The sequence below is a fragment of the Electrona antarctica genome (assembly GCF_951216825.1).
Source record: "Electrona antarctica genome assembly, chromosome: 21".
In the NCBI taxonomy this organism is placed as follows: Eukaryota; Metazoa; Chordata; class Actinopteri; order Myctophiformes; family Myctophidae; genus Electrona; species Electrona antarctica.
In genome coordinates, this window is record NC_136802.1 from 22,158,389 (window position 1) to 22,176,745 (window position 18,357).

Consider the following 18,357-nt stretch of genomic DNA (forward strand, 5'->3'; position numbering starts at 1 on the left):
GGAAGGGATGCCTGCTCTAGGCGCTTTCATGCCGCCTCTTGACGTGTATGTTTGGGTGTACCCAGAGAGAGAGAGAGAGAGAGAGAGAGAGAGGGAGGCGCTGCAGCCAGACAGGCATTAGCTCAGACAGTGAGAGGTGGATGCTTTCTGTGAGGCGAGATTTAAAGCAGCCAAAGAACCATTACACACACACGCAAGCACCCACACACACACACAACACACACATGTACACGCATGCACGCACGCACGCACACACGCACGCACGCAAGCACGCACGCACACATGCACACATGCACCAGCGCACTGTCTGGAGACCTGAAACAATGGGCAGTGAGGGATAGTGAGATGGAGAGAGAGACACAGGGAGGTAGAGAGAGGTGGGAGAGAGAGAGAACGAGAGAGAGAAGGAAAGCATGACAGAGACGAAGACAGTAAGTGAGAGCTAAGAGGAACGATGAAGAGAAAGGGAGGTGAGAGGTATGTACGTGTGTGTGTGTGTGTGTGTGTGTGTGTGTGTGTGTGTGTGTGTGTGTGTGTGTGTGTGTGTGTGTGTGTGTGTGTGTGTGTGTGTGTGTGTGTGTGTGTGTGTGTGTGCACGCGCGCAATGTAAATGTGACATTGTGTCAACATGGCAGTTGTAGTATTGGCCTGGGGGTGTGTTTCACACTTCACATCCCACAACTGCTAATGCTTCTTACACGCACGCACGCCACACACGCACGCGCACACACACACGCACGCACACACAGTTCTAGTGTCACAGTGTAAATGTAATGAAAACAAAACCACAGCACTGTCCTGTCCTGTCAGCTGATTCACAGTGACCCAAAAAGATACTGAAAGATGAAAGTGATTATATAAGAAGTGGTGTTCCAAGGCTCGCAAGACCTTGAACTGTAATTCTTCAAAAGAGGAAAAGTAAAATACATTTTGAGAAACGAGGAATGGGTATAGCCTTGCTACTAGATTCTCTGTACAGGAGGGGGTTCGTTTCTTTGGATAAAAACTATATTAAAAGTTTCACCGTAAACTATAGAATGGCTTATATCCTACAGCAGTGGTTCTCAAACATTTTTGTCTCAGGTGACCCCTGTAAATAACCTTTTCATCCACGTTATAGAACCTTATGTCATAACTTGAGAGAATATCAGTTTCCATTAGGACAGACTGAAAATAATTGTTATACTTTAACCACTTACACTTAAACCGCATCATTCCTATTCTGGTGGGTACATTCACCAACAATAGCCGATCTAAAAGCTCACAACATATAACGTGACAGCTTGTAGACGTGCTATATTTGGTGAAGTGGTGGTGTACTGTATGTGTAGACTGAAAACCAATGCACCAAGACATTGATAAATTCCAAATATTATCAAACTATTCTGAGGCACTTGCATAGGGTGCCATGACACCCACTTTGAGAAACCACAGTACGATAAACAGAAATTGACACCAGCTGAGCCCGAGCACGACGACGCAGGCATGTTCTGAAGGAGCCACATAAGAAAACAGCTTGCCAGTCGCGTCATGAAAACTACAGGCTGCACAGTGCACACACACTTACTGTTTGTGATGTCACACAAACGACATTTTAACTACAGGTCAAATCTTGTATGGGAGGCCGTCCCTGGCACAAAATCTTTTCCGATTTGATAGCGATCCCAAATAAGCAACCGATCTTTAGAAACGCCCCCCCACCCCACCCCCCCGAAATAAAAACGGGCGCAACATTTACGCCCGTTTAAGATAAGACGTGTATGCCCGACAGCAATGATATATACAGTATATACAGCGTGTATATACATCATACTGTAGAATAGAACCTATACAGTTACATGTGTAGTCCGTGGTGCTAACAGAGTATTTGTCTTGACTGTGTTCCAGGTTACATCTACAGGCTCCACCAACCAGAGCAGTCAGACGCCTGCAGCTGACAACAAAGGTCTGTATGAGTTTATTCATTCCAACTGAAGAGTGAACGTGAACATGGCTTCTGAACCATTGTTTAGCTCCATGCATGGTCACCGTACTAAATGTTGGACATGATACTCAAATGGAGACAAATCAGGAGAAAATTGACCTTTTTATCGACCTTTCTCTGTCTATCTTCCTAACTTAACAATCTTTGGCGCAGGTTCCGCTTGAGGTTTCTTCCTGTATTTCTTCTTTTTGCTGTCACCAAGCTATTCTTGCTATTGGGGGCGGGGGAATTCAGTAAAAGTATGGTCTTGATCTGCTCTATCTCTATGATTATGTGAAGTGTCCTGAGACAACTAGTTGGGATTTGGCACTATATAAATGTAAATCAAACTGGCATACAGAACAAGCTTGGCTTCTGGCCGCGCCATAAAACGTAGAGGGAATGATTACCATTGATGTAGGACTCAAATAATCTAAGTATAGATTTTGAAACACAACTTCTTCTTTTTAGTTTTTGTGTAGTGTGTAGTGTTTGTCACTTTGTCTTGGCTCTCAAATTACAATGTTAAATTTAGGCATTTAGGAGAAGCTGTTATAAAGAACGTCTTGCAAAGTGCAAGTTCAGAGTAAATGGTACGTCGGACCTTAGAGTGCAAAGAAAACTATTACTTGCATCAAAATAACTAGGATAGGCCTACCAGGCAGGGCCGGCCCTCCCATCAGGCAGAACAGGCAGTTGCCTAGGGCATCATGAGGGGAGGGGGGGCATCCACCAAGCAAAAAACAACAACACAGTGCTTTAGAACACAAGGGGGCCATGGTCATTTTTCAAGGGGGCATCACGAAAATTCCTGCCTAGGGCACCAAATTGCTCAGGGCCGGCACTGCTACCAGGTAAATAACAGTATTAACCAACATACATTTGTGTAGTGTAACTAGCAGCATCTCTCAAAATCAAGACAACAAGAAGGAATACAAGGAATGAGTGCTAGTATAGGTGAGGTAGAGTCTGAAGAGGTGAGTTTCCAGACTGTGTTTGAAAATGGGGAGTTAGCTTCAAAATGCTTCAAAAAGACATTAACTGAACACAATGGCTTTGGGGGGAGTAGACCTTTTCCGAGCCAGTGTATAATACATTTTTCATTTCCTGAAAAATGAACATTTTGGAGTTATGAGGTTTTCTCCGGACAGCAGAGATATGATCAATGTGTCTATAATTCTTTCTTCTAGTTTTCAAATTATTGCAGCGGGTTGAAAGGTACAATATCTGCCTCCGAGATGTAGTGGAATAAAAGTATAAAGTAATAAATGGACACAGTTGAGTAAATGTACATATACTGTAGTTACTTTCTATCACTGCCCCGGAATTATGGCATCTGTCTCTGTAGGTTTGAGCTTTCACAGCACCATCGTAGTTTCCGGAAACTCATTAATTTTCCATGAGCTAAGCAACCCACGACAAGTAAGCTGTTTTTGGCAGCAGTGACTGGTTTGTCAGCCAGGAGAAGAAAAAAGAAATTGGCCGTAGTTTAACGTTTGGGCGAACGTCGTGGCTCACAAGCGTACCAGTCATAACAGAAGTGACATGTCCCAGTTATTACTGCTAAACACCGGCTAATGAGCAAGCTGTTTACGTTGTGTGTCAAGTGTGTAGTCCAGTCGCTGTGGTGGAAGAAGTACTTGGATATTTTACTTATAAATGACGTTGCTGTTATCTCCATCTTCAAACTTGTTGTCCTAAATCAACGCCCTGCACAAAGCGATGCGTTTTGAGCTTGTAGATCTGCTACTTTTGATACCTTTGAATTCTGAAAAGTAACCGGTTTGGACATACCGTATGACAGTGGTTCCCAAAGTGGGGTCCTGGGACCCCCAGTGGCCCTTGAGGGAGTTCCAGGGGGACTCCCTCAAGTTAGGAATGATAGTTAGGAACCAAATGGACCCTTGTGGGTCTGTAACTCAGAGACGGGTCCATTTGGTTCCATTTGTACACTCTAAATTAACATTGATTTTACAATATAAACCGGGGGTCCCAGAGATAGAAATACCATTAAATGGGAGTCTGTAGACTAATATGCATGTCAAACTGGGGGTCCTTGAAGTTAAACGGGTTGAGAATCACTGCTAGAGCCGCAAACATCTTCTCTTATGGGGGTCCCTGGCATATCTCTTCAAATGGGGGTCTGCAGGCTAATTAGTGTCAGTTTGGGGGTCCTTGACATGAAAACGTTTGGGAACCACCCGATAGATACCGACAGATACATACAATAGATATAAGTGAAAGTAAAACTAAACTAAGTAAAAGTTAAACCCTTAGAGAAATTGCTGTGGTTGCGTGGTATCGAAAATGGTGTCGAAATATCAATACTTTTCCAAATATCGTATCGAAATTTGAAATCCAGTATCGTGACAACACTATCAGGAAGACAGAACATGGACCGGACCTCTTGAACCCTATGGTTGGTTGACCCAAGTCCCTCAGGGCTCTATACTGGTGACTTTTATGTTTTCGCTCTTTTATCTTGGGCTGAAAATAGTCCATCTACAAGCTCCCTAGATCTGTTCTTACGCTGCGAAAGTACGGATAAGGGTTAAAGTATACAGAGAGCCACACTCTCTTGTTTCCAGTGCATGTTCCTGTGTTTCAATTCCACTTGCTTCTCATTCATTTAGTGTCTCGACATGCACTCTTACGCTTATGTACGCACGCACGCACACACACGCACACACACACACACACACACACACACACACACACACACACACACACACACACACACACACACACACACACACACACACACACACACACACACACACACACACACACACACACACACACAGACACAAGTATACGCGCACGCTCGCACACAAACGGTACACGAGTCACGCACGCACACAGTCACTTCCTCATATCATCTGTACATCTCTTTCTCACATCTCTAACAACTTTCCTGCCATACATTATCTCACAGTATCTCGCCTTTTTTCCGTCTGAATGTGCACTAAAGGCTATCTGGCAGCCAGGCGTACATGAACGCTCATAGTTTTGCAGGATCAGTATCAGTGCTCACTCAGTCAGATCAAACAGTATATAAAGCTACTATTTGCAGTGTCATCGGATCGGATCAAACAGTAAAAGGCTAGTATTTGACGTTTTACATTTATTGTATGCATGGGTGACCTTTATGATCCATTATTCAACCATGACGTCACACTGAGAACCCAAATCTCTTTTTTCTAAAGATGCACACACATTAGATTAGAGGTCTTCACGGGTCCAATTTGACCAACAAGTACCCAAATAGACCCGCAAAAAATGTATCCAGAACCAGAACCGAATGGACCCGCTGCTATTATCACTATCAGAATTCTAGCTACGAACCGAAAAGCACTGAGAGATATCGGAACCGGAGCCGAACGGACCCGGCTATTATAATAAACTAGAACTCAACCGGCCATCGGCCGGTCTCGCTCTAGCGCCACGCCACGCCATCCAGGTGGCCAGTTGTCCGGGTGCCCACTTATTCAGTCAGACTATTTGAGTGCGGTCCTGTACTGTACTGTACCGTACCGTACCTTACCGTACCATACCGTAGCATACTGTACTGTACCATACTGTACTGTGCTGTACTGTACTGCTGTGCGTGTGCGCGCGTGTGTGTGCAGTGGAAAGGGGAGTGGCCTAAAATGTGATGTAATTTGCATCACAGTGAAATGTTGCGAATAACAGTATTTCATTCAAATGCAGTCTGTACGGTAATTGTGAGATTTGTTTATGTCTGGGCAGGCATGCAGGTGTTGTGCATGGAGAGATTTGTGCAAACAGTGGGGTTTGGTAGGAGAAGGCGGACAAAGGCGGACGTATAAACGGTCGGCCCCCCTTTCAATTAGTGAGAGTCCCTAGACCCCCTCCCCCCTTGAGAACAACTGTCCTAGATTTTTCTTTTCTTCTTTTAATTACACACGAGTTATTGGTTGTTATCAGAGTTATCGGGAATGGAAAAATGGTATCGGTACATCTCTACATTAAGGACAAACAACATCCTAGCAACGGACTGACTATGTTATGATGCGCAGTGGGAAGTGTTGCCTCACAAATAAAATAGAACTGGCACATCCACTGCGAGGGTTGGTGCCGGACCAAATGAAAATCACAGGCAAATAAAGTAAATCAAAGTCCACCACGCGCAAAGGCTTACACTACAGAGCTCCCCAGTAAAAGCCTTATTGATTAACGTTTCGACCAAATAAAGTCTTCTTCGGAATGACGCATGTTGTGTTGTCCTATGCGTCATTCTGAAGAAGACGTTTTAGTCGAAACTTCAATCAATAAAGTTCCGACTGGGAGCTCTTTAAGCCTTGGTGTGAGATTTTTTTCCCCATCCATCTGTCAGAGCCGTAGATGAGGACATTGTCAGAAAACTAAAACGATTTTTTATGGGGAAAAGGGAATGAAACAGACATCAGACCTGACTCTCTCATCAGACCTGACAAGCATATTATTCTTGACACTGCTGCCAAAAGATACTAATAGACAGTGTGACTGTGTGTAAGACAAGACCACAACCCTAACTTTTATTTATATAATTGTGAAACCGTGGTAATTTGAAATACTTGCCTGTGACAGAGGACACTTTCTGGCTGTGCTTTGTATTGACAGACAGGTTTCTACCCGACAGCAACGGAAATAGTATTGGTTTTGACTCCAAGGGCAGTATTATGCGTGTCTTAATCGTTTACCCGCCAGGAACATAGGAATTTTAAAACGTAGAATCTTGTAGCCTGCCACAAACGGAAAAGCCGTTTTAACAGCGATGTATTCATTAATGCATGTTTTAATACGATCGTATCGAAATCTACCGTCAGTTAGCTTTGTTATGCTTCTGACACAATGGGCGCGGCCATTTTGAAAATGCGCGCGCATCCACTTACATTGCCGGCTCTGGTTTCAGACGGCTTTATCTCACAGAAGCGACATTGCAGAGGACGCTTTGTCCCAGACAAGCGTTTTCAACGGCCTGTAGCAGGCGCTGTGATACTCGCGGTCCACTTTTTCCACCACCGACCGAGAGAACGAGCACCAGCTTCGTCAACACACACGGAATGGTTTCATAGTAAAATGCGATTACGGATATTTGGCTCTTCAAAGTAAGTGTCACGCGTGATTAAACCATGGCAATACGCAATCGAGGGATTAATTAATGGCGGCAGGCTAAGAGTTAAGTACCAGGTCTTATTACTTAACTTAAGACCTGGAGGCGTGGTCAATGCTGTTTGGCCACTCAGAATAGCCAAATGGCATTGATCACTCCTCCAGGTCTTAAGTTAAGTAATAAGACCTTGTACTTAAGACACGCATAATACTGCCCCAAGTCTGTAGCATGTGATAGAGGCATATTATATGCAAGGACGCCGTGATAGGTCAAATGTGCGAGGTCTTCTTTTTTTTTTATATATTCACAATGGCAACTGTTAATGTCCCTAAATATCACGACATGATAGAGCTCCCAAAGGGGCTGTAATGTACTGTACGAGGCACCACGCAGAGGGAACGACCTTTAGATCAGTGAATGATGTGCTCCGCCTGGTCGGTTTCCAACATGCAAATGCTGCTTAAAACCACATGAATCCATCCTGGCGTCCTTATTCTTGGGTGAACATTCAGCGAAACATGTCTGATGTAGAGCAAAACAGCAGTGAGCGCCGGGGGACCACAGTCAACTAAGTACCGTATGATACGGCTTAAGTGTGGTTATTGGTTAAAGGTGCACCTTTAACCTAAGTGATATTTATTGACTGCCGGAGATAATAAATAAATGAATCAGACCCTGCCAGTGATTTCTCATCTTCAACTAGTCACAGAATATTTATCTTCAGTACGATGGAGCCCCCGAGCATTGGACAACACGGTGGTTCCAGTGAAAAAATACATAAAATCACCGTGACCCTCTGTTCCCTAGTTCAGTCAGACAACTCACGAATAGATTTAACCACTATTTATTAGAGAATGAGAATACAAGTGTGCATACAATATTAGACTTGGCGTTCGGCTCGGCTGCATTTTCTCCCTGCTCGGCGCGATTAAACACCATCATAAAACATAAGAGCAGGGAGATAGATATACAATAAACCCCCCCATGGGGAGCATAAATAACAGAGCCCACCAGGGGGTGCTGGGGTGGTGGTGGGAGCAAACATCACATAACAACCAGGAACCATATGCAGAGGAAGGCAGGAAGAGCATGCAGACTGGTGAGCTTAAGTAGCCCGCCCAATTGGTCAGCTGACTGCCACATCAGCGAATGACGTGTGGGACTTGCACACGCTTATACACCCACATAGTAATGCAGCATGTTAACCCCTTGAGTATAGTATGCGCCTTTGAGCATGGCATGAACCCCCTCGAGTATGCCTGCCTGAACTAACTCTGCAGGCTACGCATCATTTATTGCAGGCTGTTGAATATTAGCCTGGGTAAACCCCTCCCCCCTCGCCAGATTTGCATTGTCCAGCAGGGGGAGTGGGTTTACCCAGGCTAGTTGAATATAGCATGTCTCGCCAAAAATGCAGAAAGAAACATGGAAGCCGAGAAAAAGGCATTTCTCCAAAACAATAATAATTATATAAAAAATAATAATTAGTTTTTATGGCATCTACCATAAAAACTGAAAACACAACATGCGTCAAAAGACATCATTGGCACTGTGAGCGGTGGATTGACACATATCAAAACCAGTGGTTTAAAGCAACTAAGTACATTCACTTAGGTACTGTACTGAAGTACAATGTTGAGATATTTACTTGAGTATTTCCAATTTCCAATACTTGAACTTCTAAGAAGAATCCGAGATATTACAATTCTAAAAAATGCGTCATAAACCAGAGGACAGCATAAGCCAGAGGACAGCATACAGAACACAGTTGGGAACCATAATCAATTGATATTAAAAAACTCTGTGCAGAGGTTGTTTGGACCGGGAGGCAGCAACAGGCCATCTCGGCGTGAGTTCAGAAGATAAATGTTAAATATCTATATTCCGAGTGTTCATTAGCAGGGAGCTTCTGTCTCTCCATGCTCTCTAGTTAAAAGGAAATGCATTTTCTGGTCTGGGATACCAATTATATCCAAGCAGGAGAGAAAACGACACTAGATTACAGGATGAGGATAAGCCATAAGTGAAATTGGAAGTGATGACACAAAGCAAAGATGAGCAGACAAAATTGGAAGAGCAGCTGGATGGGAACCATGAGGTTCCCAGTTCGATCCCGGACTCCCTCAGCTGAGTTAGTGTCAAAGTGTCCTTGAGCAAGGTGGCTGAGTCGTTGTGCCAACTGCTGCGAAGTCCGCTTCAGCTGACTCAGCGCTGTTCGAGTTACAGTACGTCCTGATATATAGTTACAAAATCGTAACCCCCCCCCACCCACACACACACACACACACACACACACTTACACACCCACGCCAAACATGTGACGTTACGGGCAGAGCCTTCTATTGGAGAGTTGTGTCAATGAGGGGACAGAAAACAGCGTCATGTGGATCAAGTAACTCGAAATAGTGACAATTAAACGCTCGTACACTCCAGTGTATTCCGCAAACATCAGGTTCAGGGCTTTGTCAGGAATTGTCACTATTCGCCAATAGAAGGCTCTGTAGAAGCTTGTCACCGGTTTGCCGTCTTGGGAGTAAGAATGCGTTGATGAGACGGATTGCAATTGAAAGCTTGTATCAAACCATTTCACTTCACATTTCACTTTCTTACAGCAGATGGGACACCACGACCACATGTAGTACACGGCTCCACTACACTCGCCTCTAGGTTGCCTTATGCACACGCACGCACGCACGCACGCACGCACGCACGCACGCACGCACGCACGCACGCACGCACGCACGCACGTACACACACACACACACACACACACACGTACACACACACACACATGCACACACACACACGCGTGCACACACACACACACACACACACACACACACACACACACACACACACACACACACACACACACACACACACACACACACACACACACACAAATGCAGTCTTGGTGGGATATCCACCACGTTTGGTTGGTAGAATACAAATGGGATGTGTTTCTGAAAAGGTCAAGTGATTCATCTGGTAGCAGGAGCGGATGTATTCCACCGTTTTCTCCATGCTTCGCCCACAATACCACCAGTATGCATCATACAGTACTACCAAAAGTGTGTAGGAGTTCCTAAGGCTAAATCGAGGCGCCTTGCATTTTCATACACCAGCATCATCCTTCATAGGCTTAGCAGCACTGTCAGCGAGACACATTCCACAAGAATCCCTCCATCCATTTTCTCGTTCCTCTCTCCTCTCTCCTCTCTCCCTCTCATTCGCTCAAAGTCAAAACTATGGGTTATTTCCTCCGACGCACAAGTTAGTTTTGTCTGTAAGTCACTCCACAATCATTGTTTACAACCTCCTTTACAGCTGACTGGAGGACTAGAGCTAAACTTGGTCAACAAGAGAGTCGTGGGAGGAAGAACCAAGAACGTTGACTGTGTTTAGTCCAGTAGTCCTCAAACATTTCCATGACAAATTGATATGTATTTGGCTGAGGACCCCCATCTGTAAAGATTTTGTGACATATAGGATAATATGTGTTGTTTAAACTTAAAGGACGACTTTACCCATTTTCAAACTATCTTCATATAATTGGTCCTCACTAATGCTCATTAGTTGTATAATGTATATTTGCCTGATGAAGACGAAACTTTCGCTATTAATAAAAGGACGTTCTTTGCAGCTATAAAACAGTGCGCGGATGTTTTTATCTTCCTCCATTTTTGTCTTTCTATTCCTGGAATATTATAGTTATAGTTAGTAGCAAGCTACTGTATAATGGAAGCCATTGTTCTGGGGTTAATACAAATCACACTTGTGTGAAGTGAGGGACCCGCCCGCTGTATTTATATCAGCCAAATGACATCTTACTTTGTCATTTACTGCCCTAAACAAACATTAAAGTCCATAGACTTAGCTGGCAAAAAATTACATAATAACTGTGGCTGCCACATGACATAATTTCGGAAAGTCAGCATGACTTTTGAAATGGGCCAACTCCGACATCGAGTGTCTAACCAAAATTATCCCTTGACCCCTCTATGCCGCATTAACCTTTGCCCTTTCACCCTCTTCCCTTTTCTGCCCTTTGCCCTTCCTTCCTTCCGCCCCCCACAGAGAAGGCGTCGGCGGCCAAGCCCCAGGAGCCAGAGGAGGAGGTGGACATCGACATGGAGGCTCCAGAGACGGAGAAGGCAGCGCTCGCCATCCAGAACCAGTTCAGACGCTTCCAGAAGAAGAAGAAGTAACGACCAACCGACTGGATTCATAAAACTAAAAAACAACACACAAAAACCTAAACAAAAAGAAAACCAAAACAATCAAAAATATATATACTGTATAAAAAACAATAAAGCGTAAAAAAAAATCTGATTAAAAAAAAAAAAAAACTCTCCACAGAAGGAGGTGGGAGAGCAGCTATAGGACGATAGGCTAAAGTTCCAAGTTCACCGTCACACGCATAGAAGTACAATTAAACGCTTGCATGAGATGAGGTCAGTTCCTGGCTGAATGAGAGAATGTGAGAGGATTAAAAAGAGTCATGGGAGGGGTGTTACTAATCGAAAAGAAAAGAAGGGAAACGCAGAATTTTATAAACTTAGCATGACGTAAATAGCGTAGCCCTCCCATGATCCATCACTGACCACCTTTACAACCACCTCACCTTGCCCCCCCGCTAACCACCTTATGCCCCCACTGTCGTCACGGAAACAATGCGGACCCCTGAGAACAATCAGACAACCCCCAGCCCAATACCAAACGTCTGACTGGCTGACAGATGTACGGACAGAATAAGCACAGAACCTCAATGAAACCGAACTGAATATGACACCAGATGTATGCTTAGTTGCATGCTGCTGTCTCACACCAAATAAAGCAGATCTACAAGCTCCACAATGCCTTGTGATGCGTTGTGAGCTTGATGTGCAATCAAAGTATATATCTGTCTTTTCTGCTATGAAGAGTAGAAGCACACTATCTAATTTCCATGAATTGTTCTTGCCTGTTCTTTCCATCTTGTTTCTCTCTCTCTCTCTCTCTCTCTCTCTCTCTCTCTCTCTCTCTCTCTCTCTCTCTCTCTCTCTCCCCACCACTCCCGTGCCAAGTAAAAGGCCAATGAAAACAATACTGGCAGAGGTGTAAAATCACCTCTCCATCGCCTGCCATTTACGGATGTAGGCCAGGTGACCTGGCCACCTGATCCCACCTCGCGGCAGGTTGACGGAGGCCATGGTCATGGAAACAACCCGTGGTCATGTTAACTCTCTCTCTCTCTCTCTCTCTCGCCCTCTCGCTCTCACACACACACACACACACACACACACACACACACACACACACACACACACACACACACACACACACACAGACACAGACACAGACACACAGACACACACACACTCCCTCTCTCGCTCTCATTCTGGCGTGCTAGTTGCAATCATCATTAATAGCCAACAATGGCCCACGTGGTCAATAAAGTCACCAATATTATAATAGTTTTATGATGAAGTTTGAAGTCGCTCACTGACAGCCTTCAGCAGAAATAACCCCGTTAAAATGCCAAGTAAATAGTAAGGTGCAGCACGACCTCTAGGGGCCACTATCGGGGCTTTCTTTAGACTACCTTATTACTTCAATAACTTGGGCTTTATACGAAGACCTTCGTATAAAGGCGTATAAAGAATTGAGGCCTAAAACCATCAATAGGTTTTAGGCCCCAATGGGGGGACAGACCAAATGTTACAAAGGGCTTCATTAACTGCGGTCCCGTCTCTCCACATAGGACCAGTGAGTCAGCCGTCTACAGTATTTATGGCCCTGTGACAGGCACAGTGTTGGGTTGCCCCTGTTCCACGATCACAGGTAACCCAAAACACATTAGCCCTTAAGTAAACACTCGATAACGATTCTGGACAGGCGCCGGCACCTAAAACCTGATCCTGATTAACTCTGGATCTGGACACAAGACGAGATAGAGATACACTTTTTAGACAGGCAGGCGGAGAGAAGCGGGCTGACACAGAAAGAAAGAGAGATAACAGCTCCACAGACAGGCGGAGGAGAAAGAGACAGATGGACAGATAAAACAAGACCGAGAGAAAGTCCCAAACATCCGTCTAGCTTGGCAATCAAAAGAGACCGACGGAGACTGTGCCAGAGAGAGAGAGAGAGAGAGAGAGAGACACACACACACACACACACACACACACACTGGTTGATGCAACGGAAAAGTAACTTCATCAACCAGTCTGTTCCAAGGTACCGTAGTTTCACTAAATCTGGAAGCACACTTTAGTCTTTGCACAACACTTGATAGGCCTGTGTGCACATTATCAAGCAGCGTGCGTGCGCGGCACACACATCCTACATTTGTGGGGACAATTATTTGAAAGCACACACATAAACACACACACACACACACACACACACACACACACACACACACACACACACACACACACACACACACACGTGCACGCACGCACGCACGCGCACACACCCACACGTGGGTGCGTGCGCACGCACACACACACACACATTCCCAGACTGCAATCTGCCTCAAGCCTCCATGCACTTCCCATCCCCGTGTATGTAGCACACTGACCCGCTTCCGCACAGCCAGACTGCTGTCCTCCGCTATCATAATAATAATAACCTCCTCACTAATTACTAGTGTTATTAACGGAATGTAACCTCGTTTCTATTTAAGGGATGTAAAAAAAAAAGATATAAACCAGCACAAGTCGGCAGTCACACACACACACACACACACACACACACACACACACACACACACACACACACACACACACACACACACACACACACACACACACACTGCAAATCAGCCCTCATCCATCACCATTTTATCAATCCTCCATATCCTAAAATGGAGGTTAGTACATGGATTGGACAGGGCTTACAATTGGGGTCAGTTCAGTGAAGCGTGTGACAGACTCTAGCCTAGCCCATTGATTCTCACACATTTTCATTATTTGGCTATGGACACCCTTTTTTCCTTTTGTAAATTACTCCAATTTTCTTTTTTGTATAGCCAATCCACAAGTCTCTTTTAGATCAGCTATTTTTAGATAAAGGATTAACACATTTTGCCGGGGACCCCTTGGAACCCCCTCAATGACCCCTGTGGTTTCCCCCCTCCCCCTCAGACTCCATATGACGTTTCCAAAAATAATTACTTGACGTGCACTCAGCTGGGATCCAGGTGGAATTTAACTTGCCACTCACCTCAAACAACACCTCATTCATTTTTAACACTCTCAAAATGTGCGTTTGCCCAAGAGGATCTGTGCAGACTCCTCCAGGGTAAACACATTGTTTGTGTGTGTGTGTGTGTGTGCGTGTGTGTGTGTGTGTGTGTGTGTGTGTGTGTGTGTGTGTGTGTGTGTGTGTGTGTGTGTGTGTGTGTGTGTGTGTGTGTGTGTGTGTGTGTGTGTGTGTGTGTGTGTGTGTGTGTGTGTGCAGGAGGAATCCCAGTGGATTTAGAACGAGAGAGACCTGCCACTCAGCTGAGCTTACTGTAGTGTGTCACTTTAACACATCTATAATTGATAATGTATCTGCGATGTAGCTATTCTCAGAACCTTGGAGATGGTTCTAAATGGGACGACACAGATAGAGAGTATGGAATTATGGTCAAGGCCATTTGTCAAAGAAACAAGCAAGCTCTTTCTTTATGGAAATGTAGCTTAGACTAGATTCCAGGGATGCCAGTGGGTGAGAATGTGTTTTAACCACTAGACTGCACCATCAACAAATATATCTTTGTCGTCAGGCAGGGAAAAAAAGTAGCTAAAATAGCTGATCTACAAGCTCACAGCGCCTAGCGATGTGATGTGTTGTGAGCTTGTAGATCGGCTATTTAGTTTAGTGTGGCTGTGGGTTTTATACCAATGGAAAAGTATTAACTAAACTAAATAGCTTGTGACAAAATCACAAGTTTTCTGCCTGACAGCAACAATATCTTGGGATAGGTCTAAGCCACAGTAAAGCAAAGTAGTAATCAGCATTTTTAATAATCAATTGTCATTTATTATCATTTATACTTCATTGCACGGTAGTGCGGCTCGCTGGTCAGTTGAAAATGGCCGCTGTCCAGTGAACGACACTGTCCTACAGTACATCAACGTAGAAATGATCACAATTTAAGGACTGAAAATACCTGTCACACTCTCCAGGAGGCTAAATGTTGCTTGGCAACAGAGATTGTTTCCCGAACGTATAAGCCAGCTGGTCACCTCAGATGCAACTAGTCCTCCATTGACCTATGATCACATACACAGTTACACACACACATGCATGCCACACACACACACACACACACACACAGCACGCGCGCACACACACACACACACACACACACACACACACACACACACACACACACACACACACACACACACACACACACACACACACACAGGAACAGCAGTTGCCGAATTTAGCCCTATTTTATATTTGACTATTCTAAAATAGCTGATCTACAAACTCACAATGCATTGCATTGTGGCTTTTTCACCTATAATGACATGCCGAAAATAGCCACGGGGAGGAAGCGGTTAGAAGTGGATTCAGATGAGATAGATACGTAGATCACCTTGTCTGTCAGTCACTGTTAACTTGCATCTGGTCATTCTCAAAGCTCCAGCTCCCAATATTAAATCAGCTTCGCCCAAACTATTCATCTTAGGGTTTCTCTAACAACATTCGCCTTCGAACAAGCAAGATGTGAAGATTCAGAATATGTGATGATAGTTATTTAAAAAGGGACTGATGCCCCAGTTAACTTTTCTTCAAATGTTTGATGTTTATTTCTATCTTTTTTTCTCTTTTGTTCATTGCCATTGCTGTGTTTTTATGTTTTCTTTATTTATTTTTTTGCTCCGCTTTGTGAGCCTGACCTCATTTCACGTCCCCCTCAAGGCAGCCAAATGCTGGCTTTGGAGAGCGTCACACAGCATGCCTTGCTACCGTACTGTATGAACCAACCAACAAACAAACGAGTGCGAGGCCTGGATGGATGGAACGAATAGGTCGCCTTGCTACTGTGACGGTGAATCAATCGTAAAGTGCTGTATGGTTTCAACCGAGATGACTTAGATTCAAGATTTCTCTAAAAACCCATGAGCATTGGCAAGCAAACAACAGGCGGTGATTTTCTACAATGCCATTTTGTACGGCGTCTGTATACGACGTGTCTGGATATCCATACCCGACTCATTCACCTTAACGTACTACGCCCTTTTGCAGTATACTCCTATCCACACTTTACTCACTTTGGAAGTATGCTTGGACCAATATGTAATGTACTTGACAAGTGAATTGTAAATCGGTGGGGTATGCCAGCATTATTGGATCTCTGGATACAAAGTTGGACAGCCTGGAAATGACATCAAAGCCATACTTTAGAGGAGGGGGGGGTAAAAAAATCAAAAACACTGTATATTTAGATGATCTTCTTCTCGTTTTGTGTTGTCCCTGTAGTGTTGTAAAGCAATAGTCAAAAGTAGCCCAGTTTAGTGATATGTTTGAAAAAAATAAAATAAAAAACAAGAGCACCCTTCCACCTCACCAGTGCTTTCACGGTAGTTACAATGACCATGCTACTTAGGAAACAAACATTTCGTTTTTCAGAGCCTGATTGCCGACTAACGGGGGGTTTGCCTGCGATTGCATTTGCAGGAACGTTCTGTATGTAGCATTTTGTTTTATTTATTTGTTGGGGGGGGTGGGGGTGGGGTGGGATGGTTGGGCTAAATTTGCGATGATTGTCAAATCTCTGTTTCGGGATGTTGTTGAGTTGCGGAACTTGTATTCCTTTGCAGCATGGCCGTTAATGTGATCACCGTTTTATCAGGGAGGCAAACAGCCAATCAGGATGCTCCACAAGTCCACAGTACCCCATCCCACAACTCACTCTACAGTTTGAACCAATCAGAACCCTCCCCCTTTTTGGCCTCTTCAATTCTACCATGATCAATGCTTTATTTATTGATGTTTTTACCAATTTATGTCTATTATTTATGTGGATACCTACAGACGTGTGTATTTATCCCACTTGTTTTGTTGTGTTTCTGATGTGCTTGCATGTGGAACCCATATTTGTATGTTTTAAAGCTATGAATTCCCTCTATGTGTTCGACATTTCAATCTGCCGCGTGTTGGGGGGGATGTTCGCAGATGGAGGTTGATGTGAGAACGCACAAGAACACTCCCTGTACTGTGTTTTCTGCACTAAATAAAATTTGCTGCATATTGCTTATGAACTCTAACGTGTGTTTACCATCTTCTGTGTGTCTCATTTGTCTTATCTTGATAATAACCCTTGCCATATATAATCATAACCATAAATTAATCCCGTGGTTCTCAAACATTGTCAAGGACCCCCAAATTGATATCATCTCTGTCGGTTGGAAACCTCACGTCCAAGTAGCAGATCGTCAAGCTCAACAGGAGCTTGCAGATGTGCCATTTTGAATTGTATGCTTTAGTGCGATGCTGTAGTATGATCAAGTAGGGCATTAATTCCCTAAAAGAAAATGACAGGTTTCTGCCAACGATATGTATTAGGCCATGGGGATGCCAGTAGCAGAGTGGTTAAGGAGTGTATACCACACAGGCTGTGATGCTTTGCTCTCTCCCTATGTATATCCTGTCTCTACACTGTGAAGTATTAGGCCATGGACCCCTGTTATAATATTTTGTGCGTGGGAGGGAACGCCATATGAGAAGGTTTATGTTATATTAGGATTTAGCACATACCTCTACTGTCTAATCTATACTGTGGGGAAATATAAACAGTGGAGAGAGTGAAGTCTATGATTTGTATACATTCCCTCACTGGGTTAACCATATGAACCATAACATCCCTATTCTGTTATCTGTCCTATTCTTATCCTATAGGGTTTAAATTGTGTATGCTCTAGTGGCTACAGCATAATGTAGCCTATTTGTTATATTCCATGCATTTGTTCCAATTGCTGTGCAGCACTTTGTAACTCCTGTTTTGAAAAGGGCTATACAAAAACAACAAATACAATTATTCTGCATGGGGTAACATCCGCGAGATTAGCAGATTTCCAACTCACTGACTTAAACTATCTTATTTGCAACGGTCAGAGACCAACATCATGACCTCTCCCTGATTTTCAATGGACTCAGGATTTTACAGGCAGGTATAATGACACCAGAAAGGAGAAATTGCACGCTAGACACAAGTGAACTTTGCATTCTCAGACCAATGTTACGGCTACCGCTTCATCTGGGGTTTTGCTTGCGTCAAACAGAGGCCCAGCAT

General features: G+C 44.1%; 1 long non-coding RNA gene across 1 annotated transcript; it reads left to right on the plus strand.

Moving 5' to 3' along the window:
- Positions 1-387: 387 nt before the first annotated feature.
- LOC306914510 lies at positions 388-11,190 on the plus strand. Its single transcript, XR_013788692.1, has 3 exons — positions 388-477; positions 1,888-1,945; positions 11,157-11,190. It is a non-coding gene; the product is annotated as an uncharacterized lncRNA (long non-coding RNA).
- The last annotated feature ends 7,167 nt before the right edge of the window (positions 11,191-18,357 follow it).